This window comes from Cicer arietinum, chromosome 5 (genome assembly GCF_000331145.2).
Source record: "Cicer arietinum cultivar CDC Frontier isolate Library 1 chromosome 5, Cicar.CDCFrontier_v2.0, whole genome shotgun sequence".
Classification (NCBI taxonomy): Eukaryota; Viridiplantae; Streptophyta; class Magnoliopsida; order Fabales; family Fabaceae; genus Cicer; species Cicer arietinum.
Window position 1 is genome coordinate 8099830 of NC_021164.2, and position 16027 is coordinate 8115856.

A 16027-nucleotide genomic window follows, 5' to 3' on the forward strand; every position below is an offset into this window, starting at 1 on the left:
TATTAGCCTTCGTCTTGTAAGAAAATACGGATTTGGGTCCATTTTTGTCGGGTGGTACGAAAATTGCTCGAAAAGTGTAGATGAAATCGAGGACCAAGAGACCCTTATAGCATTCTTCTCATAAATTTATAACTTTGTTTCGTGTTCTTCGTCAGATTTCAAACACTAACCATCGTTTGGTCTGAAACTATGGACTTTGGTCCATTTTTGTCGGGTGGTACGAAAATTGCCAAAAAAGTCCAGATGAAATCGAGTGCCGGGAGGCCCTTATAGCATTCATCTCCAAAATTTGTAGTTGTGTTTCGGGTTCCGCACCAGATTTTAGACACTAGCCATCGTCTGGTCTGAAAATACTGATTTGGCCCTTTTCTGGAGTGGTACGAAAACGTCCCAAAAAGTCCAGATGAAATCCAGGACCGAGAGTCCCTTATATCATTCTTCTTCTAATTTTATAATTTTCTTTTGGGTTCCACGCCAGATTTCAAACACTAGCCATCGTCTTCTTTGAAAATACGGATTTTGGTCAATTTTAGTCTGGCGGTATGAAAATCGCTCGAAAACTCCCGATGAAATCGAGGACCGAGAGACCCTTATAACATTCTTCTCTAAAATTTATAACTATGTTTCAAGTTCCGCGCCAGATTTCTAACACTAGCCATCGTTTGGTCCGAAAATACAAATGTTGGTCAATTTTTATTCGAGGGGTACGAAAATCGTTCGAAAAGTCCAAATTAAATTGAGGACCGCGAGACCATTATAGCATTCTTCACTAAAATTTATAACTTGGTCACGGGTTCTGCGCCAGATTTCAAACACTAGCCATCGTGTTGTACGAAAATACCCCGAAAAGTCTAGATGAAATCGAGGACCAAGAGACTCTTATAGCATTCTTCTCCTAATTTTATAAATGTGATTCGTGTTCCGCATCAGATTTCAAACACTATCCATTTCTTGTTCGAAAATACGAATTTGGGTCCATTTTTTTTTCATGTGTTTGAGAAACCTTTATAGCATTCTTCTCCTAAATTTATAACTGTGTTTCGGGTTCCGTGTCAGATTCCGAACACAAACCATCGTTTTTTCGAAAATCCAGATTTTGGTCCATTGTTGTCGAGTGTACGAAAATTGTCCAAAAAATCCAGATGAAATCGAGGACCAGGAGACTCTTAATTTATTATTCTCCAAAATTTATAATTGTGATTCGGGTTCCGTGAAAGATTTCAAACACTAACCATCGTTTTGTTTGAAGATACGAATTTCGGTCCATTTCAGTCGGGTGGTACGAAAATAGCCGGAAGAGTCTAGATTAAATCGAGGACCAGGAGACCCTTTTAGCATTCATCTCCAAAATTTATAACTGTTTTTCTGGCATCACGCCAAATTTTAAACAGTATCCATCGTCTGGTCCGAAAATACGAATTTGAGTTCATTTTTGTTGGGTGCTACGAAAATTGCCCAAAAAGTCCAAATGAAATCGAGGACCAGGAAACCCTTACAATATTCTTCTTTTAAATTTATAATTGTGTTTCAGGTTCCGTGTCAGATTTCAAACACTTTCTATAGTCTTGTTCGAAAATACGAATTTAGGTCCATTTTTGTAAAGTGGTATAAAAATCGCCCAAAATGTCAAAATGTAATTGAGGACCGGGAGACCCTTATAGCATTTTTTCTCCAAAATATATAACCGTGTTTCGGGTTTCGTGCCAGATTTCAAACACTAACCATTATTTTGTTTGAAAATACGAATTTCAGTCCATTTTAGTCGAGTGGTACGAAAATCGACCGAAAAGTCCATATGAAATCGAGGACTGGGAGACCCTTATAGCATTCTTCTCCAAAAATTTTAATTTTGTTTCGAGTTCGGCGTCCGATTTCAAACACTAGCCATCGTCTGGTCCGAAAATACGGATTTCGGTCCATTTTGGTCTGGTGGTTAGAAAATTGCCCAAAAAGTCCAGAACAAATCGAGGACCCAGAGACCCTTATAGCATTCTTCTCCAAAAATTTTAATTTTGTTTCGAGTTCGGCGTCCGATTTCAAACACTAGCCATCGTCTGGTCCGAAAATACGGATTTCGGTCCATTTTGGTCTGGTGGTTAGAAAATTGCCCAAAAAGTCCAGAACAAATCGAGGACCCAGAGACCCTTATAGCATTCTTCTCCAAAATTTATAATTGTGTTTTGAGTTCCGCATCTGATTTCAAACACCAGCCATTGTCTTGTCCGAAAATACAGATTTATGTCCATTTTGGTCGGGTGGTACGAAAATTGCCTGAAAAGTTCATATGAAATCGATGACCTAGAGACCCTTATAGAATTCTTCTATAAATTTATAACTGTTTTTTGGGCACTATGACCGATTTTAAACACTAGCCATTGTCTGGTATGAATATACAGATTTCGGTCCATTTCAGTCGGTTAGTACGAAAATCGCCCGAAAAGTCCAGTTGAAATCAAGGACCGAGGAACCCTTATAGCATTCTTCTTCTAAATTTATAACTATGTTTCGTGTTCTGCATCAGATTTTAAACACTAACGATTGTCTTGTTCGAAAATATGGATTTTGGTCCATTTTAGTCTGGTAATACGAAAGTAGCCAGAAAAGTCTAGATGAAATCTAGGACCAGGAGACCCTTATATCATTCTTCTCCAAAATTTATAATTGTGTTTCGGGTACCGCGTCAAATTTCAAACACAAGCCATAGTCTTTTTCGAAAATACGGATTTTAGTCCATTTTGTTTGGATCGTATGATAATCGCCCGAAAATTCCAGATGAAATCGAGGACCGGGATACCCTATAGCATTCTTCTCCTAAATATATAACAGTGTTTTGGGTTCCATGTCAAATTTTAAACACTAGCCATCGTCTGGTCCGAAAATACGAATTTCAGTCCATTTTTGTCAAGTGATACGAAAATCTTGCGAAAAGACTAGGTAAAATCGAGGACCAGGAGACACTTATAGAATTCTTCATCTAAATTTATAATTGAGTTTTGGGTTCCGCCTCAAATTTCAAACACTAACAATTGTCTTGTTCGAAAATACTGATTTCGGTCCATTTTTGTCGAAAGGTACGAAAAACGCCCGAAAAGCCCAAATGAAATCGAGGACCCGGAGACCCTTATAGCATTCTTCTCCAAAATTTATTACTGGTTTTTAAATTCAGCGCCAGATTTCAAACACTTGCTAGCGTCTGGTCCGAAAATATAGATTTCGGTCCTTTTTTGTCGAGGGGTAAGAAAGTCGCCTGAAAAGACCAGATAAATCGAGGTCCAAGAGACCCTTATCGCATTCTTCTCCTAAATTTAGAAATGTATTCCGAGTTATGTGTCGGATTTCAAACACTAGCCATTGTTTTATTCAAAAATATGAATTTCGGTCCATTTAAGTCGGGTGGTACGAAAATCACCCAAAAATACCCTATGAATCAACGACCGGGAGACCCTTATATCATTCTTCTCCTAAATATATAACAGTGTTTCGGATTCTGGGTCAGATTTCAAACATTAGCCATCGTCTGGTCCAAATATATAGATTTTAGTCCATTTTTGTCGAAGGGTACAAAAATCGCCCGAAAAGTCCAGTTGAAAATTATGACCGAGAGACCCTTATAGCATTCTTCTTCTAAATTTATAACTGTATTTCGGGTTCCATGTCAAATTTCAAACTCTAGCCATCGTGTGGTCCGAAAATACGGATTTTGGCCCATTTTTGTCGGGTGGAACGAAAATCGCCTGAATAGCCCAGATGAAATCGAGGACCAGGAGACCTTTCTAGAATTCTTCTCCTAAATATATAACAGTGTTTTGGGGAGATTATCATACCACCCAACAAAAATTAACCGAAATTCGTATTTTCGAACAACACAATGGATAGTGTTTGAAAACTGATGCGGAACCCGAAACACCAGACTGAAATTGTTCTAAATCGGTATTTATGAACTAGACGATGGCTAGGGTTTGAAATCTGACGCAAAACCCGAAACACTGTTATATATTTAGGAGAAGAATGCTATAAGGGTCTCTCGATCCTCGATTTCATCTGGACTTTTCGGCAATTTTCGTACCACTCGACAAAAATAGACCAAAATCTGTACTTTCAAACCAGACGATGGCTAGTGTTTGAAATCTCAAGCGGAACCTAAAACACTATTATATATTTAGGAGAGGAATGTGAAACGAGTCTCTCGGTTCTCGATTTCATCTGGATTTTTCGTGCGATTTTCGTACGACCCTCTACAATAATGGACCAAAATCTGTATTTTGGGACCAGACGATGGCTAGTGTTTGAAATCCGATTTGGAACTTGAAACACTGTTATATATTTAGGAGAAGAATTCTGTATGGCTCTCCCGGTCCTCGATTTCATCTGGACTATTTGGGCAATTTTTGTACCACCCGACAAAAACGGACCGAAATCCGTATTTTCGAACAAGATGATGGAATCAGAGTCTCCTGGTCCTCGATTTCATCTACATATTTCGGGCAATTTTTGTACCACCTGATTCAAATGGATCGAAACCCGTATTTTCAAACAAGATGATGGCTAGTGTTTGAAATCTTACTTGAAAATCGAAACACTATTATAAATTAAGAAAAAGAATACTATACGAGACTCTCGGTCCTCGATTTCATCTGAACTTTTCGGGCGAGTTTCGTACCCCTCGACAAAAATGGATCAAAATCTGTATTTTCAAACCCGAAACACTATTATAAATTTAGGAGAAGAATGTTAAAAGGGTCTCTCGGTCCTCGATTTCATCTGGACTTTTCGTGCGATCTTCGAATCACCCGAAAAAAATGAAATGAAATCTGTTTTTTTGAACCAAACTATGATTAGTATTTTAAATCGGATGCGGAATCTGAAATACTATTATAAATTTAGGAGAAGAATGCAATAAGGGTTTCCTGGTCCTCAATTTCATTTGGACTTTTCGGGCGCTTTTCGTACCACCCGAAAAAAATGGACCGAAATGTGTATTTTCGGACTAGACGATAGCTTGTATTTGAAATGTGACGCGGAACCCAAAACACAATTATAAATTTAGGAGAAGAATGCAATAAGAGTCTCCTGGTCCTCGATTTCATCTAGACATTTCGGGAGATTTTCGTACCACCTAACTAAAATGGACCGATATCCGTATTTACGAACAAGATGATGGCTAGTACTTAAAATCTAACGCGGACCTCGAAACACAGTTATAAATTTAAAAGAAGAATGCTATAAGGGACTCTTAATCCTCGATTTCATATGGACTTTTGGGGCGATTTTCATACCACCCGACAAAAATGGACCGAAATACGTATTTTCGAACAAGAACTAAAATGGACCGATATCCGTATTTTCGAACAAGATGATGGCTAGTATTTAAAATCTGACGTGGACCTCGAAACACAGTTATAAATTTAAAAGAAGAATGCTATAAGGGACTCTTAATCCTCGATTTCATATGGACTTTTGGGGCGATTTTCATACCACCCGACAAAAATGGACCGAAATACGTATTTTCGAACAAGACAATGGATAATGTTTGAAATCTGACGCGGATCACGAAATACAATTATAAATTTAGGAGAAGAATGATATAAGAGACTCCTTGTCATCGATTTCATCTGGACATTTCAGGCAATTTTCGTACCACCCGACTAATATGGACCGAAATCCGTATTTTCGAACAAGACGATGGCTAGTGTTTGAAATCTGACGCGGAAACCGAAATACAGTCATAAATTTATAAGAAGAATGCTATAAATGTCTCTCAGTCATCGATTTCCTCTGGACTTTTTGGGTGATTTTCATACCCCTTGACAAAAATTGACCAAAATCTGTATTTTCGAACTAGACAATTACTAGTGTTTGAAATCTGATGCGGAATCCAAAACACTGTTATATATTAAGGAGAAGAATGATATAAGAGTCGCTCAGTCCTCCATTTCATCTAGATTTTTCGGGCTATTTTCGTACCACACGACAAAAATGGACCGAAATCCGTATTTTGGAACAAGACGATGTCTAGTGTTTGAAATCTGACGCATAATGCGAAATTCTTTTATATATTTACTAGAAGAATTAAGTAAGGGTCTCTTGGTCCTTGATTTCATCTGGACTTTTTGGGCGATTTTCATACTACCAGACAAAAATTGACCGATACACGTATTTTCGAAAAAGATAATGGCCAGTGATTGAAATCTGATGTGGAACTCGAAACAGAGTTATAAATTTAGAAGAAGAATCCTATCAGGGTCTCCAAGTCCTTTTTATCTTAACTTTTTGGGCGATTTTCTTAACCCTCGAAAAAAATGGACTGAAATATATTATTCGGACCAGATGATGGCTAGTGTTTGAAATCTGATGCGGAATCCGAAATACTCTTATAAATATAGGAGAAGAATGTTGTAAGGGTGTTCCGGTCCTCGATTTCATCTGGACTTTTCGGGGGATGTTCGTACCACCCGACAAAAATGGACCGAAATTTGTATTTTCGGACCAAACGATGGCTAGTGTTTGAAATATGACGCGGAACCCGAAGCACAATTATAAATATTGGAGAAGAATGCTACTAGGGTTTCTCGGTCCTAAATTTTGAGCGATTTTCGTACCACCACACTAAAATGGACCGAAATTCGTATTTTCGAACAAAACGATGGTTAGTGTTTGAAATTTGGCACGGAACCCGTAACATAGTTATAAATTTTGGAGAAGAATGCTATAAGGGTCTCCTGGTCTTCGATTTCATCTGGACTTTTTGGGAGATTTTCGTACCACCCAACAAAAATGGACCGAAATTCGTATTTTCGAACAAAACGATGGTTAGTGTTTGAAATTTGGCACGGAACCCGTAACATAGTTATAAATTTTGGAGAAGAATGCTATAAGGGTCTCCTGGTCTTCGATTTCATCTGGACTTTTCGGGCGATTTTCATACCACCTAACTAAAATGGACTGATATTCATATTTTCCAACAAGACTATGGCTAGTGTTCGAAATCTGACGCATAACTTGAAATACAGTTATAAATTTAGAAGAAGAATGCTATAAAGGTCTCCCTATCCTCGATTTCATCTGGACTTTTTGGGAGATTTTCGTACCACCCAACAAAAATGGACCGAAATTTGTATTTTTGGACCAGACGATGGCTAATGTTTAAAACCGGGGGCGAGGCCCGAGAAACAGTTATAAATTTTGGAAAAGAATGCTATAAGGGTCTCCTGGTCCTCGATTTCAACTGGACTTTTCGGGCGATTTTCATACCACCGGACTAAAATGGACCGAAAGCCGTATTTTCGAACAAGACGATGGCTAGTGTTTGAATTCAGACACAGAAACTGAAACACAGTTTTAAATTTTGGAGAAGAGTGTTATAAGGGTCTCCCAGTCCTCGATTTCATCTGGACTTTTTAGTTGATTTTCGTACCCATCGACAAAAATATGCCGAAATCTGTATTTTCGGACCAGACGATGGCTAGTGTTTGAATTTTGACGTGGAACCCAAACCACGGTTATAAATTTTGGAGAAGAATATTATAAGGGTCTCCTGGTCCTCAATTTCATCTAGACTTTTTAGGAGATTTTGGTAACACCCGACAATAATTGACCAAAATCCGTATTTTCTTACAAGACGATGTCTAGTTTTTGAAATCTGACGCAGAACCCGAAACACAATTATAAATTTTGGACAAGAATGCTATAAGGGTATCCTGGTCCTCGATTTCATCTTGTCTTTGCGGGCAATTTTTGTACCACCCGACAAAATTAGACCGAAAATCGTATTTTTGGACCAGACGATTGCTAGTGTGTGAAATATTGGCGCAGAACCCGAAACAAAGTTATAAATTTTGGAGAAGAATGCTATAATGGTCTCCCGGTTTTCGATTTCATCTAGACTTTTCTGGCGATTTTCGTACCACCCGACTAAAAAGGACCGAAAACCGTATTTTCGAACAAGACGATAGCTAGTGTTTCAAAACTAACATGGAACCCGCAACACAATTATAAATTTAGGACAAAAATTCTATAATGGTCTCTCGGTCCTCGATTTCATTTGGACTTTTTGAGCGACTTTCCTACCCATCGACGATAATGAACCAACATCTGTATTTTCATACTAAACGATGACTAGTGTTTTAAATCTGGCGCGTAACCTGAAACATAGTTATAAATTTTGGAGAAGAATGCTATAAGAGACTCTTAGTCCTCTATTTCATCAGGACTTTTCAGTTGATTTTGGTACCACCCGACAAAAATGGACCGAAATCGGGTGGTACGAAAATCCCCGATTTCATCTAGAATTTTCAGGCTATTTTCGTACCCCCGGACAAAAATGGAACGAAATTCGTATTTTTAGACCAAATGATGGCTAATGTTCAAAATATGACCCGAAACACAATTATAAATTTAAGAGAAGAATGCTTTTTAATTATTACATTATTTGACAACTCTTTTTTATTAAATGTTGTTATTATATTCGTTTTATAGTTTTACTACATAAAGAAGACAATAATAACATATAATAAAATAGAGTTGTCAAATAAAGTAATAATTACATATTAATTTTACAACTCAATTTTGTTATATGTTATTATTATTTTCATTATTTAGTACAACTACAAAACGAAGATAATAATAACATATAATAAAATAGAGTTGTCAAATAAAGTAATAATTACATATTAATTTTACAACTCAATTTTGTTATATGTTATTATTATTTTCATTATTTAGTACAACTACAAAACGAAGATAATAATAACATATAATAAAATAGAGATGTCAAATAAATATGTAATTATTAATATATTTAATAATTCTAATTTATTATATATTATTGTTATCTTCTTTTTAAGGTTTGACAGCATAACAAACATAGTAATATCATTTAATAAAATAGAGTTGTCAAATAAATATGTAATTATTACTTTATTTGACAACTCTTATTTATTATATGTTATTATTATCTTTGTTTTATAGTTTTACTTCATAACAAAGATAATAATAACATATAATAAAATAGAGTTGTCATATAAATATGTAATTATTACTTTATTTGACAACTCTATTTTATTATATGATACTATTATCTTCGTCATGTAGTTGTACTTTATAACGAATATAATAGAAACATATAATAAAATAGATTTTTCTAATCAAATAATAATTACATATTTATATCACAACTCTATTTTGTTATATATTGTTATTATATTTGTTTTATAGTTTTAGTTCATAAGCGAGATGATAATAACATATATAAAATAGAGTTGTCAAATAAATATGTAATTATTTGTTTATTTAACAACTCAATTTAGTTCTATGTTATTATTATCACCGTTTTGTAGTTCTAAGTCGTAACTAAGATAATAATAACATATAATAAAATAGAGATGTCAAACAAAAAAGTTTTAACGAAGTAAATAATAACATATAACAAAATAGAGTTGTCAAATAATGTAATAATTACATTTTTATTTGACAACTGAATTTTTTTTATATGTTTTTATTATTTTCGTTTTGTTATTGTACTAAATAACGAAAATAATAATAACATATAACAAAATAGAGTTGTAAATTAATTACAAAACGAAGATAGTAATAGTATATAACAAAATAGTGTTGCCAAATAAATATTTAAGTATTACATTTGTTGATAACTCTATTTTATTTAATGTTATTATTATCTTCGTTTTATGGTTTATTTCATAACAAAGATAATAATAACATATAATAAAATAGAGTTGTCAAATAATGTAATAATTACATTTTTATTTGACAACTGAATTTTTTTTATATGTTTTTATTATTTTCGTTTTGTTATTGTACTAAATAACGAAAATAATAATAACATATAACAAAATAGAGTTGTCAAATAAAATAATAATAATTACTTATTTATTTTACAACTCAATTTTGTTAGATGTTATTATTATCTTCGTTATGAAGTAAAATTATTAAACGAAGATACTAATGACATATAATAAAATAGAGTTGTCAAATAAAGTAATAAATACATATTTATTTGATAAACTCAATTTTATTATATTTATTACATATCTTCGTTATGTAGTTAAACAATAAAACGAAGATAATAATAACATATAATAAAATCGTGTTTTCAAATAAAGTAATAATTACTTATTTATTAGACAACTCTAGTTTATTAAATATTATTATTTTCTTCATTTTATAGTTGTACTCAATAACGAAGATAATAATAACTTATAATAAAATAGAGTTGTCAAATAAATTAATTATTTTATATTTATTTGACAACTCTATTTTATTATATGTTATTATTATCTTTGTTTTATTGTTTTTACTACATAACGAAGATAATAATAACATATAATAAAATAGAGTTGTCAAATAAATTAATTATTTTATATTTATTTGACAACTCAATTTTGTTATATTTTATTATTATCTTTGTTATTAAGTATAATTACTAAACAAAGTAAAGTAAAAAATACATATTTATTAGACAACTCTATTTTATTAAATAATATTATTAATTTCATTTTGTAATTGTACTTAATAACGAATCTAGTAATAACATATAATAAAATAGAGTTGTCAACTAAATTAATTATTACATATTTATTTGACAACTCAATTTTGTTTCATATTATTATCATTTTTGTTATTAAGTACAACTATAAAACGAAGATAATAATAACATTTAATAACATAGAGTTTTGAAATAAAGTAACATCGAAACACTATTTTATTAAATGTTATTATTATCTTCGTTTTATAGTTGTACTTAATAACGAAAATTGTAATAACATATAACACAATTGAACTATTAAATAAATATGTAATTATTACTTTATTTGACAACTGTATTTTATTATATGTTATTATTATCTTAAAAATATAGTTGTACTACATGACGAAGATAATAATAAAATATAATAAAATAAAGTTGTCAAATAAAGTAATAATTACATATTTATTTGATAAACTCAATTTGTTTATATGTTATTATTATCTACGTTATATAGTAAAACAATAAAACGGAGATAATAATAGCATATAATAAAATAGTCTTGTCAAATAAAGTAATAATTACTTATTTACTAGACAAGTCTATTTTATTAAATATTATTATTATCTTTGTTTTGTAGTTGTACTTGATAATGAAGATAATAATAATAACATATAATAAAATAGAGTTGTCAAATAATTAACTATTTCATATTTATTTGATAACTAAATTTTGTTATATTTTATTATTATCTTTATTATTAAGTATAACTAAAAAACAAAGATAATAATACAAATATAATAAAATAGATTTCTCAAATAAATTAATTTTGATATATATATTTGACAACTCAATTTTGTTATATGTTATTATTATCTTTGTTATTAAGTACAACTACAAAATGAAGTAATAATAACATTTAATAAAGAAGATTAGAATAACATATAATAAGATATTATTTTCAAATTAAGTAATAATTACATCTTTCTTGTTCTAAATTTATAATTGTGTTTCGGGTTACGCGCCAGATTTCAAACACTAGCCATCGTGTGGTTCGAAAATACGATTTTCGGTCTATTTTTGTCGGGTGTTACCAAAATCTTCCTAAAAGACCAGATGAAATCAAGGACCAGGAGACCCTTATAACATTCTTCTCCTACATTTATAACTCTATTTCGGGTTCTGCGTCAGATTTCAAACACTAACCATCGTTTGGTCTGAAACTACGGACTTTGGTCCATTTTTGTTTGGTTGTACGAAAATCGCCTGAAAAGTCAAGATGAAATCGAGGACAGGGAGACCTTTATAGCATTCTTCTCCAAAATTTATAAATGTGTCTCGGATTCCGCGCCAAATTTCAAACACTAGCCATCGCCTGGTCAGAAAATACTGATTTTGGTCCTTTTTTGTGGAGGGGTACGAAAATCGCCCGAAAAGTCCATATGAAATCGAGGACCAAATGGCCCTTATAGAATTCTTCTTCTAAATTTATAATTGTTAATCGGTCCATTTTAGTCGGGTGGTACGAAAATAACCGAAAAGTCCATATGAAATCGAGGACCGGGAGACCATTATAGCATTCTTCTTCAAAATTTATAACTGTGTTTCGGGTTCCGCATCAGATGTCAAACATTAGCCATAGTCTGGTCCGAAAATACGATTTTCGGTCTATTTTTGTCGTGTGGTACAAAAGTTGCCCGAAAAGACCAGATAAAATCGAGGACCAGGATACCCTTATAGCCCCAAAAATTATTATTGTGTTTCGGGTTCCGCATCAGAATTCAAACACTACCCATCGGTCGATTTTTGCCTGGTGATACAAAAATCGCTGAAAAATCTAGATGAAATCGAGGACCAAGAGACCCTTATAGCATTCTTCTCCTAAATTTATAACTGTGTTTCGGGTTCTTTGCTTATATTTCAAACACTAACCATCATGTGGTCTGAAACTACGGACTATGGTCTATTTTTGTTGGGTGGTACAAAAATTGCCCAAAAAGTCTAGATGAAATCGAGTACCGGGAGACCCTTATAGCATTCTTCTCCAAAATTTATAACTGTGTTTCGGTTTATGCGCCAGATCTCAAACACTAGCCATCGTCTGGTCTAAAAATACTGATTTTGGTCCTTTTTAGTCGAGGGGTATGAAAATCACCTGAAACGTCCAGATGAAATCGAAGACTGAGAGTCCCTTATATCATTTTTCTTCTAATTTATAATTTTCTTTCGGGTTCCGCGACAGATTTGATACACTAGCCATCGTCTTGTTCGAAAATACGGATTTCAGTCCATTCAAGTCGGGTGGTACGAAAATAGCTCGAAAATTCCTGGTGAAGTCGAGGACCAAGAGACCCTTATACCATTCTTTTCTAAAATTTATAACTATGTTTCTGGTTCCGCGACAGATTTCAGCCACTAGCCATTGTCTGGTCGAAAATACCGATGTTGGTCTATTTTTGTCGAGGGGTACGAAAATCGCCCGAAAAGACCAAATGAAATCGAGGACCGCGAGACCATTATAGCATTTTTCCTCAAAATTTATAACTTTGTTTCGGGTTCCTCGCCAAATTTCAAACACTAGCCATCGTCTTGTAAGAAAATAGCCCGAAAAGTCTACATGAAATCAAGGACCATGAGACTCTTATAGCATTATTCTCCTAAATTTATAAATGTGATTCGGTTTCCGCGTAAGATTTCAAACACTATCCATTGCTTGTTCGAAAATACAAATTTCGGTCCATTTTTGTCATTTGTACGAGAGACCCTTATAACATTCTTCTCCAAAATTTATAACTGTGTTTCGGGTTGCATGTCAGATTTCAAATCCTAGCCATTGTCTGGTACGGAAATACGAATTTCTGTAAACTTTGGTCGGGTGGTACGAACATTGCCCGAAAAGTCCAGATGAAATCGAGGACCGTGAGACCCTTATAATTCTTCTCCAAAATTTATAATTGTGTTTCAGGTTCCGCGTCAAAATTCAAACACCAGCCATCGTCTTGTTCAAAAATACGGATTTCGGTCCATTTTAGTGGGGTGGTACGACAATCGCCCGAAAAGTCCAGATGAAATCGAGGACCAGGAGAACCTTAAAGCACTATAAATTCATAAATGTGTTTTAGATTCCATATAATACCACTAGTTTTGATACAAAAGTCCTGATAATATCTTCACAACATCAGAATTCAAACACTAACCATCGTCTTGTTCGAAAATACAGATTTCTTTCAAGTTTTGTCTGGTGGTACGAAAATCACCCGAAAAGTCCAAATGAAATCGAGACCGGGAATCCATTATAGCATTCTTCTCCTAAATTTATAACAATATTTCAAGTTCCGCGTCAAATTTCAAACACTAGCCCTCTTCTGCTCTGAAAATACAGATTACGGTCCATTTTTGTTAGGTGTTACGAAAATCGATCCAAAAGTACAAATAAAATCGAGGACTGGGAAACCCTTATAGCATTCTTCTTCTTAATATATAATTGTGTTTCGGGTTCCGTGTCAGATTTCAAACACTAGCCATCGTCTAGTCCGAAAATACATATTTTTGTCAATTTTTGTTGAGGGGTATGAAACTCGCCCGAAAAGTCTATATGAAATCGAGGACCGAGATACCTGTTGGACTTTAGTCCTTTGATTCCTAATTTTGACATAATTAACAAATCAACAATGTTCATACACTATATGATAAATCTAATATTTGAATTGAGCAAGATTTCAGGAACAACAATCAAATCCTACACACTTGGAATATATTGCTTGGAACACAAGAAATCAACAAAAGTTGATTTTTGACTGAAGCAAATCGATTGGGAAATCGATTTCATAACAAGGGTGTAAGGAAACACAACTGTTTGTGTTGGTATAATCGATTGGGCAATCGACTGACTGAATTAGAAATGAAAATTGCACAAGTCAGTAGCACCCCAGTTTTGAGGGTAATCGATTGACAAATCGATTATACATCTCACAAAGTAAACCTGATTGAAATACATCGATTGGGAAATCGATTGGACAAGTCACAGTGGAACCCCAGTTTTAAGGGTAATCGATTGGCAAATCGATTACTTAAATATCACTTGCAAAATAACCTTTCCTGTGACATACAAATCGATTGGACAATCTATGTTGTAAAATTTCAATCAAGTCAAATTTGGTTGCAATCGATTGGCAAATCGATTGAACTAAATCCCAGGTAAGAACGTTTTCAGACAAATACATACAAATCGATTGGCACGTCGATTAACATCAAAATAGCTGAGTCACTGACTTAAACACAATCGATTGGCAAATCGATTGAAAGATCTTTTGAAAAACCCAGTGAACTCTGAGCTTATGACCAAATCGATTTTAAGTATTTGTTAATCGATTATAAAGACTTAATAAATCAATTACGAAATCGATTGATATGTGTTTCAGTTTGAACATAACATCTGCAATCGATTACGAAATCGATTCATATCAGTCTTAACATAATTACTGAAAATTATTGTTTAAAGAATCGATTGGCAAATCGATTGGCTTATATAGTTTCAAGATTCAAGAAAAACAAGACACACGATAATCGATTGGCAAATCGATTAGACTGGTTTATCACTTTACGAAATCGATTGGTAAATCGATTGATTAATATGTTTTTCAGAAACTATATAAACTGTCTTCAATCATTCTTTCAAACAATAATAACAATCTGAAATACACTTTGAATATTCTTGATATACAAAAGAACTATCAATAACACTTGGTTAATACACTGAGATTACTTTTTCAGATCACAGCAAAAGAGATTATCAACAATCAATGAGATAGCTGGAAAAGTGATCTTGAAAGACAAGGGTTCTCATAAACAAATCTTTGAATATCCAGAACTGTGAGAAGCCACATTGACCAAGATTGAAGACTACTTTTTTGTTCTTCCTTAATTCTATTTGTAATAATTCTTTGAAACAAAAACGAAAGCGAGAAAAGCCAGCTAGAAACTGATGGCTACTTTCTTGGGTGAGAGTGCTCAACAAGAAAGAGTCGGACTTTGATTCTGTGTTAGATTGCTGAGTATCTACAAGGATCAGAGGGTGATCAATAGGAAAGAGATCATTAAGATAGATAGGTTTCGGGGAGGAAACTGGACAATCTGTAATTGATTCTTTCTATTGGAGAAGAAAATCTGAAATCCGTTTGGATTTGCAGGACTGGATGTAGGTTGTCAAGTTGACAACTGAACCAGTATAAATTCTTGGTGCAATCTTCTCTAACCCTTAACTCCTTTAATTTTCTATCTTGATATATCTGTATATGTGATTAAAATTAGATGCATGTTAAACATATTCTATGATAAGTAATATTGTTTAATCTGATAATTTGACTTGTATGCATCTTGATTAATCTCATATCAATCTAATAAAACTTGCTAATCTTGTATGCCACAATTTAAATTCCGCTGTGTGTATGAAATTGATTTAATTTCATAAAGAACTGATACATTCTGATATATTCCGATCATTACGAGGTCGTACACACCAACAGGGAGGACGAAAATGACCTAAAT